This window comes from Thermobia domestica, chromosome 10 (assembly GCF_964235325.1).
Source record: "Thermobia domestica chromosome 10, izTheDome1.hap1.1, whole genome shotgun sequence".
In the NCBI taxonomy this organism is placed as follows: Eukaryota; Metazoa; Arthropoda; class Insecta; order Zygentoma; family Lepismatidae; genus Thermobia; species Thermobia domestica.
Genome location: NC_137463.1, coordinates 106477367 through 106504244, shown reverse-complemented (window position 1 = coordinate 106504244; position 26878 = coordinate 106477367). Strand labels below are relative to the sequence as shown.

Here is a 26878-nt window from a genome sequence, read left to right as displayed (position 1 = left end):
ATATAAATACATAAATAGGTATAAACAAATACAGGGATGAAATTCAGAGGGAGCCAGACGGGTATTTGCTATTGTACCCATTTTAAATGGGGAACCGCACATTTTCCCACCACAGCGCTCCGTTAAAACTAAACGCTCATATAGTTTTATTCTGCTGTAATTAATGTCCGCTAGTCTTACACTATTATTATTATTATTATTATTATTAATAATAATAATAATAATAATAATAATAATAATAATAATAATAATAATAATAATAATAATAATAATAATAAAGTAAGTTTGTTCCGACGTCGTGGGGGTTCAGCAAATGTGTGGTCAGTCAAAACAGTTTGGGAACCACTGATTGAGGACCTCGCCACCCATGACATTAAAACACAATCTCTGCATAGGCTCTATACATAAATAAGTAGAAATATCACGTGTACACCGCGTGAAGGAGTTTGGTTTATATGGAGTGATATTTTCTCAGAACTGAAACCGGAAAATTTCTATCACTTTCAGTTTTAATAGAGAGATTAGAGTGATGTTCTTGGGACGCTTAATCGGTTGCAGAAAACCGCTTCTTGTTAAATATTACCGTTTTTAATCTATAGTGATCAACGTTAACACAGAAAATGGTTGATTTCTGCCATGTCTGATTTGTAGGGTTGCGCACGAGATGACACAGCACAGAGCCCTTCCAATAGAGAAATATATATTTTTCGAGTCGAGAGAGACATTACTTTCACGACACATTTTCGACACGAGACGAGACAGTCTCAAATCTTGTCTGATGCTCATCCTTACATGTTTGAATAGAAGGCTAAGCAGAGCTGGATTCACCCATATGGAGGCCCGGGGCTAGAAAAAATAGTGGCCCCTGCTCAGTTCTCCTAAAACATGTCTGTGGAAGTATAATAGTAAACTTAAGTGAATATGTTTCATATTTTGGTCAAATTTTATCTCATGATGATGATTGTATTTTGTATGACTCTTTTTTAGACAGCCACTTGAGATTTTGACAGCCCCCGTCCACCTGGAAACCCGGGACTACAGTCTCCCTAAGCCCCTGCCTTAATTCAGCCCTGAGGCTAAGAGAAAAAGTGGGTTCTTATTCTTAGAATACTAAATAGATTCCAAAAATCTATTTCTCACTATCTCTTTTCATTTTTGGTCTCTTTCGACTAATATTCAAAGTTGAGTGGAATTGTATAACTTCCAGTTTTAATATAGACTTAAGGATACAGATCAAATGTGACGCTTGACCATTTGCAAGAATTGGCTTCTCGGCATCTATTACTGTTCTTGCTCTATAGTGATCAATGTCAAAACCGGAAATGCTTTATTTGTACCACTTCCGGTTTGAATATCAATAAACTCGATTTTTAACTTTCCATCCTCTATATTCTGGCCACCGTTGATGGTGATCCAGGAAGTAGGTCTTGAGATTTTTTTATCTCACGAATGGAAAGCACACAAACACACAGGGTAAGTATATAAAGGAGTTGTGAGTTACCGAACTCCATAAAAAGGAAGCCAAGTGAACTTTGCGGTTGACAAACACCGTGTACATAGGTTTTCACGGGCCCACTTTCTTCTTTCCACCATTTCATTCAGTTCGCATCATCACCGTCTCCTTTGGCCTAGCCGGCATAATTGTGGGACGTAAAACTAAAAAAAAAAAAAAAATCATTTCATTTCATTTCCAGAGAAATGAAACACATTCTTAATGTAAAAATGAAATATATCATGGATAATTCTTGAAGTAAAGCCTTTGTCAACTACTGATGTGGGCTCAAAATCCAGATAATTCTAACCATACTTACATTGTTTGACATTTCAATGATACTTTTCAAATATTTTGCGATTTCCCTATAAGTGATCTAAAGTGCAGTAGACCGCTACGACCCTTAGCTTTGGAAAGCCTTGGGTAAAACTGTCGTAACTCTGAAATGTCAATTTTAAGAGTAAGCCAAAGAAATTTGTTATATCTAAAGAGACTTCATTATCTCGTCTCTTTTTGAAGATTGTAACGTTATTTCAATATGTATAGTAATAATTATTGCAGACAAAGTATTTCTTAAATACATACACATTGCAATTATTACACGTTAAAAATTGATAACAATTAAAAATCTATTTTGAGTTACGACAGTCTTATTCTGGGGGTGCGTTGTGTAGATAATGAGGAAATATTCAAAACACAATTCAAAGGTAGAAGCTGAACTTCACATTCTACCCTCTCTCCACACACACACACACAGCGTGTAAAACTTTTGTAGAATGCATACTTCTTTTGTAGAATAAATACTTTCAACAGTGATTATTGTTATTTGAAATTTGTAATGTCTAAACGAAATATTGCTATACCCTAGTTCCAAACAAGCGTACAGTGAGATTTACTACGTAAAAAGTAACAAATAAGTAAATTTTACTAATACTGTAAACATTAATTTTGAGAAATGCAAACAGAAAAAAATATTCAATAACTTAAAAGTATATATTTTATACAGTTTATACTGATTTATAGTGTTACAAAAAAGCTTTATGGGCCATTCTATCTCAAATAAACCAAAATAACAGCATTTTAAAAATTCATTGTCTTAGATTTTGATATTTTTTTGTAGAAAGAATAGTTATTTCCCAAAATAAAACTTTTCCAGCCCTCATAGGTAATTAGTAATTAATTATGCAGTCAGCTTCAAGATTACGACTCAGAAACGTCTGATTTTGCATTTTATTGTTTATTTTAATAACCATAAGAGCTATGAAGCTAAAAATTTTTAGCCGCATGTAATTGTGCCTGTAGATATCAAATCTATAATCAAAACTAATGAATATTGTATAGGTGTAGAGTTATAGCAGCATTTATGGTCCCAATTTCAGATCCCGGAATGAGCATGTGGTGAAAGTTGTACACTTATGAAATTTTAGCACAAGGTTAAGAAATACCGATATTTCGTGTGAACCCAATTTGGTTTTGGATATTTGAACCTAGGGTCCCCCAAAAATCTTTTGTCTCTTAACGAGCTTCTGAAATAATGATGTAGGCTATTTGATACTGTATAACTTTTATTACAACTATTCCACACAATAGCCTACAATCATGGGCACCCGAAGGGGAGGCAGGTCCCCTGGTTCATAAAAATGTATATGTAATATGGAAACCACGTATATTAAATACCAGTCTAATATAGCAACCATGGAATGGTCTTCACTAGAAAATTTTTTTTGGGCGCCCCTGTCTACAATTATAGCAAAAAATAACAGTTGCCTTAATATGAGGAAATGTACAAGGAGGTGAAATCTATGGAATTTCGGAGGAAACAAGGGGTATTATGATGACAGTAGAAAATAAGAATGGGAAGGTAGTCAGCGAGAGAAATGAGGTCATAGGAAGGTGGAAAGAAAACATTGAAGACTTATATGAGAGTAGGGATAGACCGTGTAGCCTAAATGTTGAAGTGGAAAATGAAGTAGGCGAGGATGATAAAGGATTTAGTATTGTTCGGGATGAGTTTGAAAAGGCTATATCCGAGATTAGGAATGGAAAGGCAACAGGAGTAGATAACATACCAATCGAATTCATTAAAAATATAGGAGACAAGGGAAAGAAAGAATTGTGGCGACTATGCAATGAAATATATGAAACAGGAGAATGGCCAAGAGACTTTCTGAAAACGATCATGATACCGATGGCTAAGAAATCGAACCCAAAGAGATGTGAGGATTATAGAACTATTAGTCTCATATCTCATGCAGCTAAAATTCTGCTCCGAATACTGAACAGAAGGTTATATGGAAGAACAAATAAAGATGTTGAGGAAGAGCAGTTCGGGTTCAGAAGAGGCAAGGGCACAAGAGATGCTATTGGATTATTAAGGGTGATCGGTGAAAGATTTATAGAAAAAGGGAAAGAGATGTATGTTGTATTTATTGCTCTAGAAAAGGCTTTTGACCGCGTGAATTGGGAATTGTTGTTGGGAGTTCTAACAAAGATAGGGTTGGAATGGAAAGGTTGAAGACTCATAAGAAACTTATACATGAACCAACAAGTAAGTGTTGGGATAGGGGAAGAACTGATGGAAGAGAGTGCAATTGGAAGGGGAGTTCGACAAGGATGTTGCCTCTCGCCAACACTAATTAATGTCTATCTAGAAGAGATAGTGAAAAAGAGCCTACATGATGATGATGGCATTTCGGTAGAAGGTAGAATGATTAGATGCATAAGATTTGCAGACGATATGGCGCTTGTTGCAGAATCTGAAAAGAAAATCAATAAAATGTTAGAAAAATGAGAAAGAGCTTTGAAGAATATGGGATGAAAATAAATGTTAGAAAGACAAAAGCCATGGTGACTGGAACGAAGGGGTCTGTGTCAAATATAAAAGTAGGAGGGGAGAAAATAGAAGAAGTGAATAGTTTTCGATACCTGGATAGTATTCTTAGTAATGACATGAAATGGGAACGTGAAATAAAAGCAAGGATAGGAATGGCGAAAGCAGCCTTTAAAAGAAAGAAAAGTCTGTTTTGTGGGATTTTGAACAAAGAGTTGAGAAAAAGACTCATAAAATGCTTCGTGTGGAGTGTTGTATTGTATGGGGCGGAAACGTGGACATTACTAAAGGTAACGAAAATCGACTGGAAGCCTTCGAAATGTGGGTGTGGAGAAGAATGGACAGAATTAGTTGGGTAGAGCGGAAAACGAATGAGAGTGTGTTAGAAATGGTGGGTGAGAAAAGAACACTTTTAGATATTATTAGGAAGAGGAAGAGAAACTGGTTAGGACATTGCCTAAGAAGAGATTGTATCATGAGGGACGTCCTAGAGGGTATGGTGGCGGGAAAGAGAGGGAGGGGCGAAGGAGACTACAATTGATGGATGATATTAAAGCAGAAAAATCATACGCGAAGACGAAAAGGTTAGCGGAGGACCGTGGAGCATGGAAGCTTCTCAGCTGCGGCAAGTGATCTGCCAATAAAGGCAGAATACCTATGATGATGATGATGATGATGATGATATCTACTAACCATCAGCAGTGTACAATATATCAATTTTACTGAAATTCTTGAATAATTCGTTAAATTTATTAACAGTCTGCAGTCTCATGTGACACACTATGTGATCTTCCACTAGCTGTGATAGAAATGTGATCTGTTGCGTCAATAGGGATGTGCTTGGCAGGCGCCCAGAGGTAGCATGTGGAAAATATCTGTAGCGCCTCCCCCCCGCTTTCTAAAAAATACAATGGGCTAAGAGACACGGGGGGACGGCTTGACGTCATGCGTCCCTTTACCTTTTCAGATCCACTTTTACCCCTGCTGGCACCCATACGACATTTGTCAGTTCCAGGCCAGTGGAAAGTGAAAGCGGGCCCTGCAGGGTGTAAGAACTTTGTGTTGTAGTCCTGATATTCCTCAGAATATTCCAGCACCATCCCAATCCACCATTTGTAGTCATAGACACATGCTACAAATTTTCCTAAATCGAAGACTTTTACTTCTGATGTCTTCTGTTTTCGTTTTTTACCTATCCAAACTCTATGTAGGTATTCCATTGATGTAGAGGAAATTAGTTCAATTTTTAAACTTATTTCACTATCAGGAATGAAAGCATGATTATTTCTTGATCCAGGTATTGTTTTCACAGGAATAAACCTATTTCCTTGAGTCGTGCGATGCTGCTGAACATTTTCAGTTGATACAAAACATATCTAATGGATGTGATATTGTCCACAGCCCATTTATAAAGCTACTATACATTTAATATTTGATTCGCAGTTGTCCTCTGTAAACTCGCACAAGCAACTAATCGCTTTGTCGTTCCACCTACGCCATCGCTAACATTTTCCTATATGAAATAGCAAAGAAATGTCATTCACATGTAAGACCAAAATCTGATCTATATATATAAAAGAGAACGTACAATTTTTTGTCCGCTCATCACGCTAATACGGCTGAACCAATTTCTTTCATTTTTGGGGGGTTATTAGGATTTGGACCCTAGATGGTTTTTATCATATCACTTTAATTTTTAATTACCAGTGTCTTGAGATAATTGACCATTCAGGTGTCCACAAATCCTTTGTTATTAGTTCATCATAGGTAAAAATAAACGTATTTATATGCAACCCGCATGACCGTGTCACTCGGCGGGTTAACATAAATGACAGGCGATATACAGCGGAAAATAGCTTGAATCTTCTGTTTAAAATTTTTTAATTGATTTGCTTATTTTTACAGACACTTTTACAATATGCCAGCACCGGGATGACCGCAGCGAAGCGGGGCGGGTTAACATAAATGACAGGCGATATAATGTTAAGATTTACTGCAATCTTCTATGGTTTTTATCATATCACTTGAAAGCGAAAAAGTAAAAATTATCTAAGTAACAAAGTTTATTGCGTTCCGGGGTGACCGCAGCGAAGCGGGGTGAACGCTGCTAGTTTTTGCATACAAATGTTCCTGAATTTTTCACAATTTTTATATTGAGCCACAGAGACGTCACTGACATATATGACATGTTTACGGAATTTCTGTTATTCTTAGGTTATTCTGTTATTCTGAGGTAGCTCCGTTTTTAAGTTTGCCAAGAACACTGCTAAAAATTCATGTACAGCCACATTGTCACGTTTCAAATGGTCACTGATTTCGCGATCACCTTACAAGGCTGTTCTGGGTGATTTCCATGGTTTGTTAACCTGAAATAGTCATTTGAAGAATATATTAATCCCTTGGAGATTCGTTACTACTGGAAAATTTTACTACATATTAGAAGTTTTATTTTGGCCCTTAGGTTCAAATACCCAAAACCAAATTTGGTTAATACAAAATATAGGTATTTCTTCACCTTGTGCGAAAGCGTACAACTTTGACCACATGCTCGCTCCGGGGCCTAAACTTGGGTCTATAAATGCTGCTATAACTCTACATTTATACAATATTTGTTAATTTTGATTGTAGATTTGAAATCTACAGGCAAAATTACATGTGGATGAAAATTTTAGCTCTTATGGTTATTGAAACAAACAATAAAATGCAAAAACAGCCGTATTTGAGTCATGACCTTGAAGCCAATTGCGTAATTAATTACAAATTAACTATAAAGGCTGGAAAAGTTTTATTTTGGGAAATAACTATTCTCAAACATGTCTTCCAATGTACAAAAAATTATCAAAATCTGAGACCATGAATTTTTCATGAGTGGTTGATTTGAAATAGAATAACTCTTATGTTATTAATCAAGCACTTGAGCTTACATGACCTAAGTTAGTGTACCACAGGAACTCATTAGAAACTATATTGTGCCGTGAACGAGGTGTGGTTGATTACCATGATCCAAGACTATCAACACTGTTTATTTATTTAGTTTAAGTGGTGCTGCCAAGCTTTCACGAAGTGTTTATTTACAATTTCGATCGTTATTTGTGATTAGTTTAAGATTTTTCTTGCCACTAATGGCTGAATTCATGTGACACAAATAAATCCAAAATGTTTTTCAACACCCTGTATGTATGGTTAACATCTCAATGTTGTAGAATCGTCATGTGTAATGTATAACAGTAGTATGTCAATAACTTTTTTTTTTTTTTTTTTTTTTTTTTTAAGTTGACCATGAGTAAGAATTTAACAGTCCGCTGAGAGACAAAATGTTGGCACAAACATCCAATGCAATTCTTTTTCTTTCGTTTCTTTTTTTTTTTTTTTTTTTTTCGAACTGGAGCCAAATTTAGAGCAATATTACGTATACATAGATTTATTTCGTACCGTAATAGCTTTTGATGTTAATGTGTTCATCTTCGCTTCCCGAAAGGTTGGCTGATTCTTGAATAACCACATGGTGTTAGATGCTGTTCTCACATCAAACTCTTCATTTTACTAGGGTTTCGGTTATTTCTTTGTCGTGGCGGCTCTTGAAGGAAGTCACATCGGTAATCGTGTACAAGGATTAGAATACAGTAAGCTTTCCCCCTTATTTTGTAGCGGTCAAATTGTGTTTTATCTATTTAATTTCTCTCATCTAATTGTGTTAACTCAAGTGAGATTCATCAATAGATAATATTGTTTCCATTCTTCAATGTAGCTTAACTATTAGCATTTCTTCATGTGCTTCACGTAGACCTGAGTTCGATTCATCGCAGAACACAGCAAATAACGAACAATATGAATTAAGAACTAGAAACTCTAGTCTATAGAGCTAGACACAATGTTGGTCGTTTTGTGTCAATGTTCTGACCACACACCATTCATTTAAGCGTGCGCCATCTGTTTGGCCTCTCCTCTCCTCTGCGCCAATTGGATGTCGATCAGGGACATTTTGAAAGAGTTTTTGTATGGGAGTGTGTACCCTCGCATTCAAAGAATAATTTATTTTACTGGTGTCATTTTTGTTAATAAAATTCAGTTATCACTTCGTCTTATTTGAAGATTACGATTAATTAAGGCTAGAAATTATCAATAGCAGTATTTTGATTCTTAAGCGAGATATTTGTATGAGAAAGCATTCTTTCCGGTAGAAAAAAGCAGTTTCTGCTTCTGAATTTAATAATTTCTACTTCATAATATCTTTTGATATCTTTGAATATGTGTCAATATTACACATTGATATAGTAACTGCGGTCACTTACTTTCATCTGGATGAAACTATCGTAGCTCGTAAAAACCGTTGGACGAGGAAATCAAGCTTTTTACAAGTTCTAAATCTTATCTGATTCGTACACGCAACGCAACAACTAATTTTGCACGCAGGGAATATTGATTTATGTCACAGAAACGTAAACTACCATTAATCAAGCTGAACTTCGTTTCAGATAGCTTTCGTAACAGAAAACAAGCAATGGTCTTCATTAACATTATATAATATACTTTTGCTTTCAGATAAAAATGTTAATAATCGTAGTTTGCTTAGAAGTTGTATTCGTAGATAGTATCTAATATTTACATGGGTGCCAAACTGGTGCTTCCAGAATAGAAAGCTGCTCTCAAGGTAGTAGCTACCAACTTAATTAAGAAGAGAGGAAGTGGAGTACAAATAGCCAGATTTGTGAACTGATGTCAAGATTATCAGGTCATTAAACCATCTGATTTCCAATAATGTTATTGTTTATTTTGTTAAACATTCGACGATTATGTCTGCAGATTGAAGGAGAAGTTGGGAAATTTATAAGATGCAAATAAATGATAAAATAAACATAATCATACCCAAGCACAGTAGGACTAAAATCCGTGGTATCTCCGTTGCACTAGCCAATATAACACCTTAATTATCATAAAACCTGGGATACAATAGCGTTATACTCATATATAAGCAGTGTAATTAATCTCTCATGTGATATGTAAGTGTAATTCTCTATTGCATCTCGGTAGCTTTTATCATCTCTATTTTCTTAATTCTACTTTCCAAATTCTCTCGCTATTTCCAAAGGAGTTAGGTACGGTTCCATGAACAAATTTGCCCAATTTTTCCTTCGTGTCATCTGTGGTTTTGTAGATAAAGGCTTCTTTCTGGTGACTGGTGACTTCGTAACGTTACTGAGTAGTATGATATAACCTTGTACTAAAATTTCAGCTCAATCATTAGATTAGATAATCAGGCCTCCCGGCAGGACATTGAAAAAATATAGGACAGTTTGGTTTATACAATAGAATATTATGCTCTGAAGCACAGAAATAATATAAATGTATTGTAAGAAATAGCACCTTCACCCTAATGGACAACTGGAAACAATATTTAGATTAATACAGAATAAGAGTATATATAACCTTTTACTCCACCTCTCCATACATTCTGAATTACACTTTCCACACTTCAATGCCACTGCTGCATACACAGCTGAAAGAAAATTCTAACACAGCTTGCATTATAAGAAACTGGAGCATGGCAAGGTTCGTCACCTAAGCTTCATTGGGGAAGAATAAGCACATAGGAAACAAAGAAATAAAGAGTGGACATGGGAAGATAGGAAAAAGCTAATTTTAAAAAAATAATGAGGATTAGTGACCAGTCCCTCAGAAAAGAAATATAAGAGATTTAGCATATTGTTAATATGTAGAAATTTAAGTCATCACTGAAACTGTACTTTGCTTGTATTTTTAACAATTCAATCACTGAAAAATATAGGAAATAAAGGACAAGATATAAATATGGGACATATAGCCTAGGACAAATATACACCAATTTCCAAAATATAGGGAAAAATAGGAAAATAGGACAGCTGGGAGCCGTGGATAATTACACTGGTGTACAAAGTTTAAGGACAAGATAGATAAATTAATCACAAAATATTATGTAGTCGATGAAAATGTATAAAATCCTGATAGCATGTTGCCAGAAGTCTCCCACACGTGCACAGGGAGTAAGGTGTTGAATAGAATGACGTCAGCGTAACGTAATTCCAAGTAGGTCTGCTCCTCAACTCAAAACACTTGAATGAAATGAACAAGACAGTGTCTTACTCAAAGCAACGTAGTCTGGAAACAACATTTGGGTGACTTTACACGGGAAAGAATTGTCGGAAAATTAGAAGGACGAAGAGTAACGAGTGTGACCCAGGAGCTTGATATTGAGGACAACATCGTTTTACGTGCATAAGGAGCATTCCGTAACAGAGGCAATGTGCGTAGGAAACATGGTAGTCTACCACAGTCAGCTACGGCAGAAGACGACCTGTGAAACAGGCAAGAAGGGACCAATGTCAAACAGGAGGTGCAATTGCAAACAGGTTTAACAGGACTGAGAGGTATCCAAATCACTCTCCACAGTTATATGTAAACTGCTTGGTGGTGCTCTCTTCGCCCAACGGCCATTACGCTATATTCCGTTGACACCTGGCACCACCGGCGGCACCATTTGCGGTGGTGCTAAGAATATCAGGTGTCATGGAGGGGCGGGATCGCTTTCTGTTTTGAGATGAGAACAGATTCAATCTGAATAGTGATCCTGGATGTACGCTTATTTGGCGAGAGGTGGGAATACTCAATGAACAGTTGATTATTTTGATGGTTCGGTGTTCTCGTGTGTTAAGCCATAATGTTGCATGGCCTCCCAATTTTTGAACACGGTACAATCACCAGTCAATTTATTCTGCGACGGAGTCAGTCCCTATTTTTTTTATTATGGATAATAATGCGCGACCACATCAAACAGCACAGATGGCAGAGCTCCTGGATCGAAAGCATATGCGACAAATGGACTGGCCTGCCTGTTTCCCTAACTTGAATCCCATCGAGAACGTTTAAAATATTATGCGAAGACATCTTTCAGTACGTCCAGATGCACTGAGAACCATCCAACTGTTGTTAAAAGCGATGGTGAGGTAATGGGCCTCCACAACAACCATTACCAAATTTGTAAGTAGCATGGGAACACATTGCAGAGCATGTATTGTTGTCCATGGTAATCACACACCCTTTTGAGAACTATTTTCCTCGTTCTGTAATATCAGGGAGGTCCATCATAACCCACAGTGTTTTCAGTGTAAATTATTGTCCCTGTATGAAAATGTCATTTTGTTCTTCTAACAAAGTGTTTCTTTCTGTTGTGCTCTGTATCATATTGTAGTATTGCTATCTATATATGTTCAAGTTTCGCCAATCTGTGCCACTTGGGAATGATACACAATACGAAACCTACTTTCGTCCTTAAGTTTTGCCCACCAGTGTAAATGTAGGGCGCAAAGGAAAGTAACTAAAAATTAAATTGGGCTTATGTCTTCATAATATTTTACTAATTAAATTTTGTTTTTCTTTCTTTTACAGAAACTAAATGTTTGACTCTATACGTCTCTATGTATATTTCTCAGTGTGTGAGTATGGAGGATATGGAAACATGACAAGTAAACCATGTAATAGCCGTTAACTGCCAAACTAAATCGATTATTCTACCTTGTTTGTATTATAATACACATTTTGGAGACATACATACAAGATTTATTGTATAATATAAATATGATTTTTAAACATCTGTTGTTTCTAATTATTGTTAATTTATACCAAGCAGATCACAAATATAAAGCCCACTTTCATCTCTAGTGGCACGTTAATCTATTTGAAATTGACGAAATATGTTCTGACAAAGTGGGAAAATAGAATATAAATATATCCATCAAATTTGACAAATCATTTTCTTATGGATACATTTTTGTTACTTTATTTAATTGCAAATCCGAATTGTAAGCATATCAGTTTTCTCTCCACGTAATATGTATTTAATTCCAGTTGATGCTACTCAGAATTCTTGGTATTGACCTAACATTTTTTATGTTAATGAGTCAATTAAGAGGGTATCCTCAGTGGTAAACTATCTAGTGTGCTAAGTTGGGAGACACGGTGACTCAGTGATAGAGCGCTTACTTTTGGTGTGTGAGGTCCTTGGTTCAATCTCCAGCCAAGTAAATTTATGATGGACAACATCGTGTTCATGAGTTTTCTCGTGATATTCTCGTTTCCTCACACTTTCTCATTCCGCCAAACTTTCCATCATCACTCACTTACCTTAATCAATGTCTCCTTTAGCCTAACGGGCATAATCGTTGGACATTAAACTGAAAGATAGAATGCTAAGGCGAGGAGTAACGGAAGCTGATGTGTATGCTTCACATCGCTTTGTTGACCAACAACAATCCTTCCTGGGACACATAACCATGGAGTAGTTGTAATGTTTAATAATACGAAACAGAGTATACTGAAAGAAATAGGGGAGGGAACAAATTCTAAAATTACTACTGAAAATATACTTTTTTAAGTTCAATGTCCCACGTTTCGCACCGAGGCTAAGAGATAATGAGATGGATGATAATGGTGGAGAAAAGAAAGTGGGAGGGAAATAGATGAACCCCGAGAAAACCCACGCACATGGTGTTTGTTCGCCACAACATCCAGGTGGCAGCAGTAAGATTAGATACACATGAATGAATAGATGTGACCGAGCTAAACTAAATGAGATGATTGAGCGTAAGTTCTCATTCATATAGTTTTTCTTTTCAGAAAATCTAGGAAAACAAATTATTATGCCGCTAAAAGGTATAGCGATCGTTACCAAAAATAACTGATATTTTATATTCTGTTGGAACAGTTTTATTAAAAAAAATAAGTTTTTTTTTAAATTATGTACTATGTAAAACAATAGACTATTAAATAGCAGATTGTCTTCTCATAACGATAACACAAATAGTCTTAACTGCCCATACTTACATCTAACAGTGATAACTGTAATACTTATAATAGAAACAGAATGTCACTGAAAGAGGATACCGAAAAATATTTTCTAAAGTTCCGAGTGAAAATTAAAAGAAAAAGTATCACCTAAGAGAAAATAACGTATAATACTTAAATAACTTAATAACTTAAAATAACTTAAAAATATAAATAAAAAAATAATCTTTCCCCAGAAGGACTTGTAGTTACCTTCTTCTTATTAGTTCTTTTTTTTTTCATTATACTTCCACTCATTATACAGGAAATTTAAGAGATTGCAGGAAATGTATTTTTTTTTCTTATTACACAAATAGCACACAAGTACAAAATGATTACCGGTATATTATTTGTTAACATAATTGTATTTAATTTATAGCTATCTTCTAAACAATTCCAAGTTCTTTTTTAAATGTACATGAACGTGTCGCTAGACTCGAAACAATGTACAGGGTGGCCCAAAAGTAGATTACATACCTGCATTCGTCAAGTAACATTCCAGTTTATGGATTTATTTGCTTCGACTGTTCCGGGCTTAAGTTATAAGTAAAAAGACGTCAAGAGCAAATAATAAAGAAACTAGGTCTACCAATAAGAAATTATATAAAATACAGTGCGTTGATCAATACGGGACTGTATACCTACTTTTGGGCCACCCTGTATATCACAAAAAATATTAGATTTGTGACTTTTCTTTCCATATGGGGTCTGCTTTGTATTTTGGATGCAGTACATTTAAATAACAGCAAAATTCTACATACTTAGTTTAATTTGAATGTTCTTTCTGCAGTATACTCGAAGAATATCAGTATTGTTGTGATCGTTTCATACATACTGTATTCATCAAACAATGTCCACAATAGTTTTTTTCTTCTTATATTTGAGTAATAAGAAATATAACTATAATCACAATGCAAAGAAATTGTGTGGAAAAGATGAGCACTTAATTAAATACACAAGGAAACAATCATTGATATTACTTTGCATAGTGAAGATAAGAATAAGCGATTCGTCAGTAAATTAGAACTATTACTTTAAAAACTGAAACGAAATCTTTCAGTTGTACGTTCCACGATTATATGCCTTGTCGGCTAAAGGAGGCATGATTAATGGAACTAAACGACAAATCAAATAATTCGTGTAGTGATAATGTGGGAGGAAAGAGGAAAATTTCGAGAAACCCCACGGATATGATGTTATCTACCATAAACTTACATAAGTTGGAATCGAACCAGAGACTCCTCGCATCACAGATGGGCACTTTACCGCTGAGTTACTGTGACCCCTAACTTCTATCTTAGTTGTACAGACTACAGATTTTCATTTTTTAAAAATAAATGTAAGAAAAACCAAATAAAATTGCTATAAACATGACTTTATATCATGTTAGAATTTCTAAGTCTGACATGACAATAATCTATTTCTGCAAGAAATCCCAACATTTTACTAATAACCATTTAGTTATGACATTTTGTGTGACACAACCGGTACAAAACGTAAACTGTATCAATAAATATTTTTAAGTAATGATATACCATGTGCTACAAATTGTTGTGAATTTTGATTTCTATATGTCTATTAATGTTGCCATGTTCCTCCAGCATATGTACTTACCTCGTACGTACAGTGAAAAGTTGGTCATACTTTTCTGAAACACGAAAACTGTTAAAATATCATAATTGTAAATTTGAGCTGTTAACGAAGAAATCAATGATGAGATATGTAGACAGCTATAGAACATCGAGTATTGCAGTGAAACGTTTTAAAAAATAAAAATATACTGTGAAACCAAATATCTATACTTCACACATCGTGTAATCTTTATCTGATATGCTTTGTAATCAGAAAATTTTTGAAACACAAACTTTCATTAAAACATATAGATAATATTTCCCCATTGCCGTCTCAGAGACAACTAAAGCAAATAATCTGTCTAAGGTTTGGACGCTAATGCAAGAAAAAAGTTTTGCCTTGATGTTGCAGAAAGTGAGAATTCTGTATAAATGAACTAAACTGAATAATTTTGAACTGATAGTTTTGAGATTCATTATTGGTAAGTTGAACTATTTATTGAAAATTTAACATTGTAATCATAAGTTCTATTACTCCGTCTTTGATTTTCGGGTGTTCAAAATGTATTACTTCATAAAGATGCTCAGAACATGACAATATCACAAGACAAAATCATGGTGTCTTGACTCAGTTGTTCCCAACCTTTTTCACTGAACACGTTATACCCAATGCTCGGGACATCACGACTCGCTTGTTTATTTTTTAAAATTAATAATAATATAAATTATACTAATGTAATGCTATTTAGTAGTTACTCTATACAGTACTCAACATTGTTGGTGCAGCTGGAGGCGTTGGCTTGGGAACAACTGTCTTAATTCATGTTACATTATTTGTGTAAAACTATTTCAACAACGAGCACATATACGTATTTTAATATTGTATAGTTCCTTGACTTGAAAGTTATTGCTACTGAAAAAATAGTTGTATTTTCATTTGAAGTATTGTTTAGCATATAGAAGTACAAGTACTTGATGTGAATAAATAATAATGAAGATTATTATAGGTAAATATTAGTTAAATAAGGTGTAACCAGCTACATTATTTTATTTATTCACGTACAATTTGTATAAAACTATGTCTCAAACCATAAAATATTTTTTTACAGGAAGTCTCTTATATTTTCTAAGGAAATACATATGTTTAATTATAACAAATAAACAAGTAATCGTATGTTAACTATGTATTAAGTGCAAAAACTATAGCAGTAAGACAAAGTGTTATGTAAGTAGAAATATGTGGTATTACTAAATAGTAATCAAGCTATGGATTCAAGCATTGTTTAGAGAAATAAAGAGAATTGTTTAATTTACAACTTCTATTGCTACTCGTACTTCTTATCTTATCTATTAGTAAGAAATAGAAACAAAACTATGTTTGGTGGACCAAGCCTAATTTACTTCCAACTCGCTTTTTTTTAAGTTATTCTTCAACTCTGAAAAATACTTTAAACATTCGTTGCAATACTCTTATTTTCTCATACGAGCTCAAATTAACCGATATTTTGTATTTAAAATGTGATTTGTTAGGTAAACAACCACTTTTAAATGGTTTTATACGAACTTATATACAAGCTGATTTGTTTCCACCCGGACAAATTGAAGTTCTTACTTAACTAGGATATCTTACCGTACCACCGACAACTTTGCTCGATATGAGCCACCGGTATGGATCATTGCATGACACCGTAGTTTCCACTGCAATAGAATTCGTTGCAGCTGTAACGGAGATAAATTGTCACACACTGCTTGCAGACTTTCCATTCCATAGGAAATTTACCGTGCGCAAACGATATAAAAGTTGCCGTTTGAAACGTCCAAAAGCATAGTAGCAATAGCGTCTGGATTCTTAACTAAAATATATCGAACGGAATAGCATGGGCGCGACTGGATTTATTGTCGCTTTCAGCAGCGAAACTATATGAGACTTGGACGTATTGCTTAACGTAGAATCCAAATCACATGAGCTCCCAGTATGGATGCGAATAGCAGCTGCCGTACGTCGGTAAAGATCAGCGATGTTTTAGCCGTGTGACTTGAAGCTTTGTCCTGTTGTAGTTCCACATGGTGGGTGTAATCATCATGAATTGCTGGTATTTCGCCTGTGTAAACTAAGGATAGAACATGTTATTAGTAATAAGCAACATTGATTTTCACATTTTCTTTTTGACATTGCGAATCTTGAGCGAAAGCCAATAACAAACTGAAAACCTTTGGAAATTTCTGGGATTTTATTCATTAAACTTTATTCTTCCTCACGTAACTCGGACACTTCTAATAGTATATGTACCTAGGTATATACTGTTGTGCAACTCTTAGGACAAAAGTAAATTCTGCGAGCTATGTCACTTGCGAAAGTAAGTTGCCCGAAGTGGCATAGATTAGTGGAACTTGAACCATACATAATAGAAAGTATAATACAGGAAACAATACGAAGAAACACATAATAGAAAAAATGACACTTTTGTTCAAAGTCAACGCTGAAGCCGCCAGCGCTGTTGACAACTGCTGGATGGTCCTTGGTGCATCTGGACGTGTTGCAAGATATCTCCCCATAGAATCCCAAATGCGTACGATGGGATTTAAGTCGAGGGAAGAGGTAATTCATCAATTTACCGAATATGCTCTTTCCAAGAGTTTTGTTACCTGCACTGTTCGATGCGAACGCGCATAAGTCATCTGTAAAGGATAAGTTGGGATCGATTGCACCTTTTAAAAGATACACTTGAGGGAGGAGTACAGTGTCACAATAACATTGACCGGTGAGTGTACTGCGTTCAAATATTGGAAGATCATATTCATGCAACATTATGCCCCTTCACATGCAATGGCACAATTTGTGGCCTTTGCTGTTTCAATTATTTTTAAAATTTTTTATATATGATATACAAGTTACATGTCGATTCTTTCGTATTATTAACAAGTAGGGTATACAAGATCTGAATTTTGGTTTTTATTTTAAATCTATTTTATTGGTATACTTCATATAAAACCATTTAGTGTGCAAATATGTTCTTTGCGTTTGTTGTTTGTTATTTATTATAAACGTGAACAATGTATATACTAATTAGAAGATATTTCCAATCGATTTTAACTTGAAGACAAGACTAACCAATTCTACAGTATGCTTTAGTTGCAACTCTGTTCGGTTGGATACGGAAACTGGATAACCGTTTTGAAAAAAAGTTCTAGAGAGGGAACTTTTTTATTTTTCCCTTTACAATAGTCTCTCTTTCTTCTGGAGAAATCCTTCCGTTTATTATATAACAGGCCACTCCAAGTATTCTGGGCGGGTTTGTTTAGGAACTGACACATCCAGCAGTAAGCCACATCTTGCATCTTAGTGCTGAATCTAGCATAACTTACATACCTTTAGAATCTAGCATCTTGGTTAAGTTTAGTATAATTTCATTCTTTCCTCAGGAGAACATGTAAGAACGAACATTTAATGGTTGGAGCGAAAGTGATGGTTGGAGTAATAAACCAGTCCGTATTTCTACTGCGTTCTGTTGTTGAATTCACAGAAATGTTCATAAATAAATTCAAGAAGTAAAACACAATCCTACAAAAGATGTTTCCTTGCCCACTGGTTTTATTATTGTGAACTGGATTCAAAATAACTGGACAGTTATTTTGAATATTTCTGTTCCTTTTCACTTTACAACTTGAGGTGGAATGAGGGTCAGGATAGATCTAATGATATACCTTTAAAAGAAATGCTTCAGTACAGTGTCGGAAGTGGTATGTATTATTTATATTACTACTATGTTACCTCCCCATAAAATATAAATTTACCCTTCCTCCTCTTCCCTTTTTCGAATACGGTGAATCGCCTTTTTGCTGAAGAAAGATGCTAAAAGAAAATTGAAATGTCTGTGTCTTAAACTTTCTTTGAAGCGCAGTCTCTTTTATTTGTAGGATTATGCGAGTATGTTTTCACATCAATATGAAGAGATAGAGAGCCAAATTTTTTAAAATGGACTCCTGCTGCGAACTGACCGTCAGTAAACACCTGATCTCGCTCTGCTCATTTTTCTCGCACACGTGAAATGGGTTTGTTGTTTCCAAAACAAATGGGAAGATAGTTATTTGGTGTTTTTGCGTTTTAGCACGCACACAGGTATCACTATGTTTTAATCGTCAAAAGAAATATCAAAAACATCCGATACACATGATACGAAACAGCGAACAGAGGGAGACAAAGATTATAGTAGACCAAGTTTTCCGCGTGGTACCATTATGGAGAATAAATATTTGATAATGTCACGTAGATGCTCTTAAGTCTATTCCATCTGTCCTTATAATTTTTCTGGCCTCATGAATTTCTCAGAAGAATACGTACGACATATGTCTAGATTTGTACTCTTTCTAAACTAAGGAAAGAAAACAACACTTCATACTTCTATCATTTGGTGCACATCTCTATGAAGTTGTTTTGCATAGAAGCATAGCTTACTTCTTTTTAAAATAGCTCCTTTATGTTAGAATTCTTAAAGATATCTGACATAAACACAGAAACACAGATGTGTTTAGTTTTGTTTCGTGCTAGGATAAAAGGGAAAAGTGCAACATTTGCTTCGCGGTGAAGTTATATATATTATTAACATGAGCGATGATAATTGAGGTTTAACAAAGAGTGCCTTTCGGATCCACAATTTAACGGGTAGTTGCAGTCCATGTTAAGAATCGAACCAAAGCTATGTAAGACCTGTTTGAGCTCTTTTGTTGTAAAAGTAAACTTTAAAGACACACAAAAGACTTGGGAAATATCAAGCTAATGTAAAGCAATTGCAAAATACCCTGCACAATGCTGCATCTTTTCTGTGCTAAGAAACATGCGGTGCGCGAGTTTTTTTTTCGAACATAACATCCCTTTCCACACAATAAAAGACAATATAATGTTTGTTAAAAGAAAGTGCACATAATATTTTAAATTTTATTTGTGATCTTATCATGCATAATTATAAATAATGCCTTTCCTAGTACGAGAATGAATTCAACTGTATGTCATAAACCCTCTAAAGCGATATTTCTCAAAATTATTTATTGCTAGATATTGTAAATTTACGGTATCTATTTTAGTGGGCTGGAAATTTTGCATCTAATCGGAAAATTTCATGGCTTCGGACAGAAATTCTGAGATACGAAATTTGCATCATTGTCTTCTGAAAGGATGCCTAGAAAAAATATTACTGGAAAGTAACTGAAAACACAAAATGGATTTCATAGCCAAATTTACGTCATTTTGGTGCGTCATCATTTTTCTTTAAACACTTGTATTTAGTATGGAGTTTAGTGCCCTTTTCAGCATAGAGGCTATATGAGACGTGAACTTACAAATTAACATGGGATCAGAACCACAGGAGTTCCCACCGGAAATCGAACCTGGGTCTCCCCCACCAAAACACGTACGCTAATCATATAGACACAAGGGAGTTCAATATTTGGTAATGTGTACATACAATTGTGGAATTGCACCTGTTTAATGGAATGCGATTCCTTCTACTAAGATAAATCTTCACAATACTCAGCTGAATAAAGTATCTTTAAAAAGAAAATGTCACTCTTTATGTTTCAGTTCCTGGTTCAACTGAAGGATGGTACAAATTGCAATGAGCTTTTTTTGGATCCTACTTGATGCATTGGATCCATCATAAACTGGGTGTTTCATACGGATATGAACTAAAAGCGTACAAATATAAATTTAAGTTACATTCAAATATCTTTAAGTTAAAATTGAATGTATACATACATACATAGGTCTACATATTATATATTAGGGTGGGCCGAAAAAAAATTTTTTTTTTTTGAATTTCTATTGGGGGGGTTGCGGTAAAGTTGCCTCGTGTTAGTGGTAGTCAACACACAAAATTTGGATTTTTTTTTTGGTCAACCCCTTCCTTTGCCTCATCGGACTTCAATATTTTTCTAGCTGCGGATATGCAACCCGCACATTACGAAGAAAATTGTGCTGCACAGCCTTTTTTGTTTTAATTTTCGATTGGCCGAGTTGCGGAAAAGTTGCCTCGTGTTAGTAGCAGTCTACACATAAAATTTGGATATTTTTGGTCATCCCTTTCCTTTGCCTCATGGGACTTGAAATGAAATGAAATGAAATCTTTGAGTTTTACGTCCCACGGTTATGCCGATTAGGCTAAAGGAGACGGTGATAATGAGAGATGAGTGAAATGGTGGAATGAAGAAAGTGGGAGGAAACGGGAGAACCCCGAGAAAACCCACGAGCACGGTGTTTGTCCACCACAAAGTTCACTTGGCGGGGGCTGGGATCGAACCCGGGACCCCAAGCACCAGAGGTGAACGCTCTACCACTGAGCCACCGCGCCCCCCTCATGGGACTTGAATATTTTATAGTTGCAGCTATGCAACCCGCACAACACTACGAAGAAAATTGTGCTGCACAGCTATAACCTTTGGTTCTTTTTCACACTGAAGCATTATGAGGCTGAATATAAAACACAAGATAAAAGTGAGATGCATATTGCTCCTATGTAGTTAAAAATTATAAAATTAAACTTAACACAAGGAATAACGACCGCACCGCCTGAAATTTAGTTTTGAACATACCACTTGTTGCAAGCACGAACTGTTCATATTATTATTATTATTATTATTATTATTATTATTATTATTATTATTATTATTATTATTATTATTATTATTATTATTATTATTATTATTATTATTATTTCCATCCACATACGTATCCTCACTGTCAGTGATGTAGCTAGGTTCTTTCATTTGTGGGAAGAAGCAAAAATTTACGAACTTATGGCCTGTTTATGGGATAAATGGCTTGAGAATATGGACCTCATATTTATTTTTAAGTACTTTGCTAAAGTTATTTCCCCCTCCTTGTGTTTTCTCAACATTCTAATTAGTAAAACGTATATTGCATATGATCAATTTAATTTAGTGTTTGTCCATATTATTTTTATACCTCTTGACAGTGATTGACTTCAACCAAGGTGAACTACCCTAACAGCACAATCACATAGTAGGCATATGCCTATCATGTTCCCTCAGGTACATGAGAATGTGTCCAGTATGTGCCTTATGTACCTCTGAGAGAGAAATCCAATGGATGGCAAGTGATAGTCTCAGTCTATGTCCGTCCCTAGGCACATGCCTGATACGTACCTGGGGAACGTACCTAGTATGTTCTAGTTATGTTCCACATGCCGTAAGCGTCAATGAATCACAAAATTACTCCCCCAAAATCGCCTATATGCGTAATTTGTTTACATTAAGGTAAGTCTAAAAACAATTTAAACAAATAAAAAATGTACTCCAGGGTGGGCACGAATCACCAACCTTTAGATTACTAGCCGCATGCTGTACCGACTTGGCCACGGAGGTGATGGAGACAACGTCGCTTGTAGAGGGATAAATTGTTGATGTCTTTTGAATTTTGTTAATCAGAGTGCTCCTTTAACCGCGTATATTCAACGATAACCGTTTGGGATCAGATAAAATTTACTTCCCATGTAATTTTATAAGAAAATGACAAGTACTTTATTTTATGGTTCTTCCATATTCACTTTCAAATGGTCAGCGACAGTTGCCGTCTAATAAAGTTGATGCGTTTGTTGTTTCTAGTACACAATCGCTTAGAAAAAGAAGCAACAAATGCATCAAATGTGGGAGATAAATTTAGAACACCTAAATGTAGCATGTCTAGAAGGATGTACCTAGAACATGACAGATATATGTCAAAAGTGACGACATAAAAACAAATGACTGTAAAAGTTCGAAACTGAGCCAGGTATATAAATACTATATTTGTGGTACATAGTTGCAAATGTCAATTAGGTGTAACAAGTACCTAAAAGTGTAGGTAGCTGAAGTACATACTTAGCATATGAATATCATATGTGCCAAGTGTCGGGTACCTAAAATGTAGCTGGGACACCTAAATGGCACATGCCTAGCACATCCTGTGCTGTTAGAGTAAGAAATCTTTATTAGAAATAATGGATGATAAAATAATGAATAATATTTACACTTATGAAAAATAACTGGTCACAACTATTTAAATGTTTTCTATTCTGTAATAATAAACTAACAATAGAAAAGATCTATGATATTATTGGCATTGGATTTTTGTGCAAATGCATATTTTGTTTGCTTATGTGCATCTCTGTTAAACTTGGTACGTGTTTCTAACTACAATAATACAGCTCAAATTTGAAGTTTTATAGTGCATATAAATGCATATTTCGAAAGTTAAAGCATATATTAATGCTTAAGATCATATTTAGCATAGATATTCTGTAACTTTTTATTTCAGATATACAGTACGTTTATATAAGTAGCATGCAATAAATCTAATTTTAGATTGAATTTTCAACGCATTTAAATGTTTATGCAATATAATAACCTTTTGCATGGAAAGATGGAGGAATGTCTAGTTTATGAAGTACTAATATTGTTAGCAATTGATCAGCAGAGCAAAGACACTTTGAATTGTCAAGATGTTAACAGAAATTTAATAGTAATGAAGACTCATTGTAATATTGTGTCAAAATCAATTCAGAAACAAGAGACGCGAGGAAGACTGCTCGGTAAATGCTTAGTTCTAGTTGATGAAGTTCAGCACGAGCTCCAGTCAGTTTCTGGTGGTCAAGTGATTTGACTATCTTGAAGGCGCCTGTTTGGAAGCATGAGGAAAAAGTACTTTTTATGGGTATTTTGAAAAAGGATTTTTAAAAATCCTTTGTTTTCCCTGATGAACACTTAAGTAATGATACCTGATTAAGCTGATGAACGTAACAATGTGGATAAGGCGCATAAGGACACTCTTCTATCAAAACATCTTGAACTCCTGAAATTTGCTCTCATAACGCTTGCATCGAAGTAGCCCTGACCCACATATATACTTTCCGTCTATACTTATGAATCAAGCAAGGCATTTACAATAGCTTTTGATATTGCAGGAGCATTGGGAGCAAAGTTTTACAATTTAAAAAATGTTAATCATGTTTAACGTATCGTACACTAAACTGTTCATGGATAGCAATATCACGGATCTCATCAGCTATAATGCTAAATTTCTCAGTTGAACATAATTTCTGATATAATAACTTTACTCAGGGCCGTTGCGTGGCTAGTAAGCGCCCGGAGCGATTATTTCAAGTCCCCCCTCCCCCAGTGTGTTATGAAAAACAACCAGAGGTTATTCTGTACTCATAGATTTAAATTCGGAATTTATGATCAGAATATAAGATAAAAGAAGTTAGTATTATGTCATTTTTTTAAAAAGTGAATGGCTCTTGTAGTTAAAGCAAAGGAGTTAATGAAAGTATGGTTTTGAATTATTAAAATCGAGTGCTATTCTTGTTTATTTTGAGCTGACATCAACATAGCAATAGCATAGACTATATAAATAACGATACAAGTATTAAATTCCAAGATTACAAAAAAAAAAAAAAAAAACTCCCCTTACAGAGGGCTGGGGAGAGTTCTACTTGAATAATCCTAGACGATGTTTTACAATACCGGTAATTTTCAAGTTCAGTACTCTAACGGGAGTCCCTCAAGGATCTAATCTAGGTCCCCTTTCGATTATTCTTGTTATTAATGATATTCCTCTGTGTATTAATTTCTTTTTTCCGACAATCTCAAATTATACTCCAAAGTAAGTTCAATTGATGACTGGGGGGAAAGTTCAATAGGATCTACAAAGAGTTCAGATATGGTGTAATAAGAACAAATTAGTCCTGAACATGTCCAAATGTAAATCTGTATTTTTCACGAAGAAAGAAAATCCAATTAACTTTACCTATACAATAAGTGGCACTTTCTTGTCTACCCCAAATACTATCAAAGATCTAGGCGTTTTATTTGATAGCAAATGAACTTTTGCTCCACACGTTGACGAAATAACGAGTGGTACATATAGAAACCTAGGTTTAATTTATAGGATAGGGCAGGATTTCTACAAAGAATCAACATTTATAAGGTTATATTTTTCGTATGTGAGGTCAAAATTAGAATATTGTTGAATTGTTTGGACACCAAATACTCTGATGCAAAATATATAGTTTAAATTTTTAAAAATGCTTGCATATAAGAAAACCAGTTTCTGCCTAAAGAATACTTCCTCTGAAGACTTAGTAACGAATTTTAGTTTTCAAACATTAGAAAAAAGGAGATGGGTTTTTGACTTGTTGTTAGCAAACATTGGGACATTCTATTGTAGAAAAGCAAGAACTAACATACGTAAGTCTCCTCTGTGGAGAATGTGTGCTTCATATAACGAAATGATTAGATTTCAAGTAGTAGGTGTATTTAGTATGTCCGAAAACAAGTTCAAAACAATTGTCAGGCAATAACTTCTGCATAATTAAATTATATATATTTGTGTTTGTATAATAGTGTATGATTATCCTTATGAAATAAATAAATAAATAAATTTTACTTACCCGTGGTCTGATCATTACTAAAATATCTGATTTAACATTTAAAAAAAAAAAAATTCATTTACCAACATAATCTGAATTCCTTGAATTTTGTTGATTTGTTTTCCCGGCGCCCCCTCTGGTCGCGGCGCCCAGGGCAATCGCCCCGGTCGCCTTGCCCACGCAACGGCCCTGACTTCACCGTTTCGTCATAGCACGATGTAAAGTCATTCTGCGTTTCAGGTGACAGATAGCGTGTATTTGCTGGGTCTCTACATAGGCCCTATTTTCAGGAGGGGATCAAATGTTGATGGGATGTGTTGTAGATGTAAATTGAAGTTACAAGTATTACCCTCTCTAGTTCCTTCAAAACAAATCAAGACTGCAAAAGTTAATAGACTAGATCCACCTATGCATAGTAGAGGTCTGCATGGACTCGGTCCTCAAAGCATATATCACTTTGGGCCAGGGCCGGGCTCGGGCTGTAAATTTTTAAATGTACAACCATATTTCCCGGGCCTTTTCGGACCTAAATATAGGCTACTGTAAACTTTGTAAATATATTGTACAACGATTGGAGGTTGGACCGTTCTTTCTGGAGAACTTTTAAAGCCCTACTGCAAAATTAAATTTCTAATTGCTGTAAATAAAATACAATTTTGCGTTAATTGTAAAGTTTCTCTAATTCGGGCTTATTTCGGGCTCATTTGATTATCACAGGAGCTCGGGCCTCAATGCTAAAACATATTTCGGACTCGGGTCGGGCCTTACATTATGAATTCACCGGCCGGGCCGGGCCCGGGATAAAAATGCCGGTTCGTGCAGACCTCTAGTGCATAGCAAGCTGAGAAGTTTAGGAAAATGTCCCTTTACTCCTAAGCACACCTAATGAATAATAATAATAATAATAATAATAATAATAATAATAATAATAATAATAATAATAATAATAATAATAATAATAATAGATCCTTCGTGCCTAAGCGTTAACGTATGCGCCTTTGGTGTGGGAGACCCAGGTTCGATTACGGCGGGAGATCATGTGATTCGGATTCTACGTTAATCAATAGGCTCCCTCTCATATAGCCTCGCTGCTGTAAGTGACGTTAAACTCAAAATCAACTTAATAATAATAATAATAATAATAATAATAATAATAATAATAATAATAATAATAATAATAATAATAATAATAATAATAATAATAATAATAATAGCTCCTTCGTGCCTGAGCGTTAACGTATGCGCCTTTGGTGTGGGAGACCCAGGTTCGATTACGGCGGGAGGTCATGTGGTTCGGATTCTACGTTAATCAATAGGTCCCCTCTCATATATCCTCGCTGCTGTAAGTGACGTTAAACTCAAAATCAACTGAATAATAATAATAATAATAATAATAATAATAATAATAATAATAATAATAATAATAATAATAATAATAATAATAATATAAAGTAGGCTACTTGTTAGCTAAAAATGTAGGTACTGTATGTCAAGTCAATTTTGGACTCCCGGAAAAAAAACTGCGAACGACCTTGGCGACTGCCCTGGAACGTCATTTAAATGGACACTGCATTTAATAAATAAATATGTTTTTTGTTCAACTTAGGTTTACACCGACATGATCGAATCACGGCCGACTCGATGTTCCCCTGCCCTCGCTCCTTTAGAGCAATGGGAAATACATCGAGTCGGATTGCTTGATTCTGCC

At 35.0% G+C, this 26878-nt stretch overlaps 1 protein-coding gene across 1 annotated transcript in view; it reads left to right on the top strand.

Annotated features, from left to right (window-relative positions):
• Positions 1-16065, top strand: part of LOC145662635 (uncharacterized) — an 82369-nt gene extending 66304 nt beyond the window's left edge. The window contains exon 4 of the mRNA XM_081728404.1: positions 11745-16065. The gene's annotated coding sequence lies outside the window, so the exon portion shown is untranslated. The remainder of the gene's footprint in view (positions 1-11744) is intronic.
• The last annotated feature ends 10813 nt before the right edge of the window (positions 16066-26878 follow it).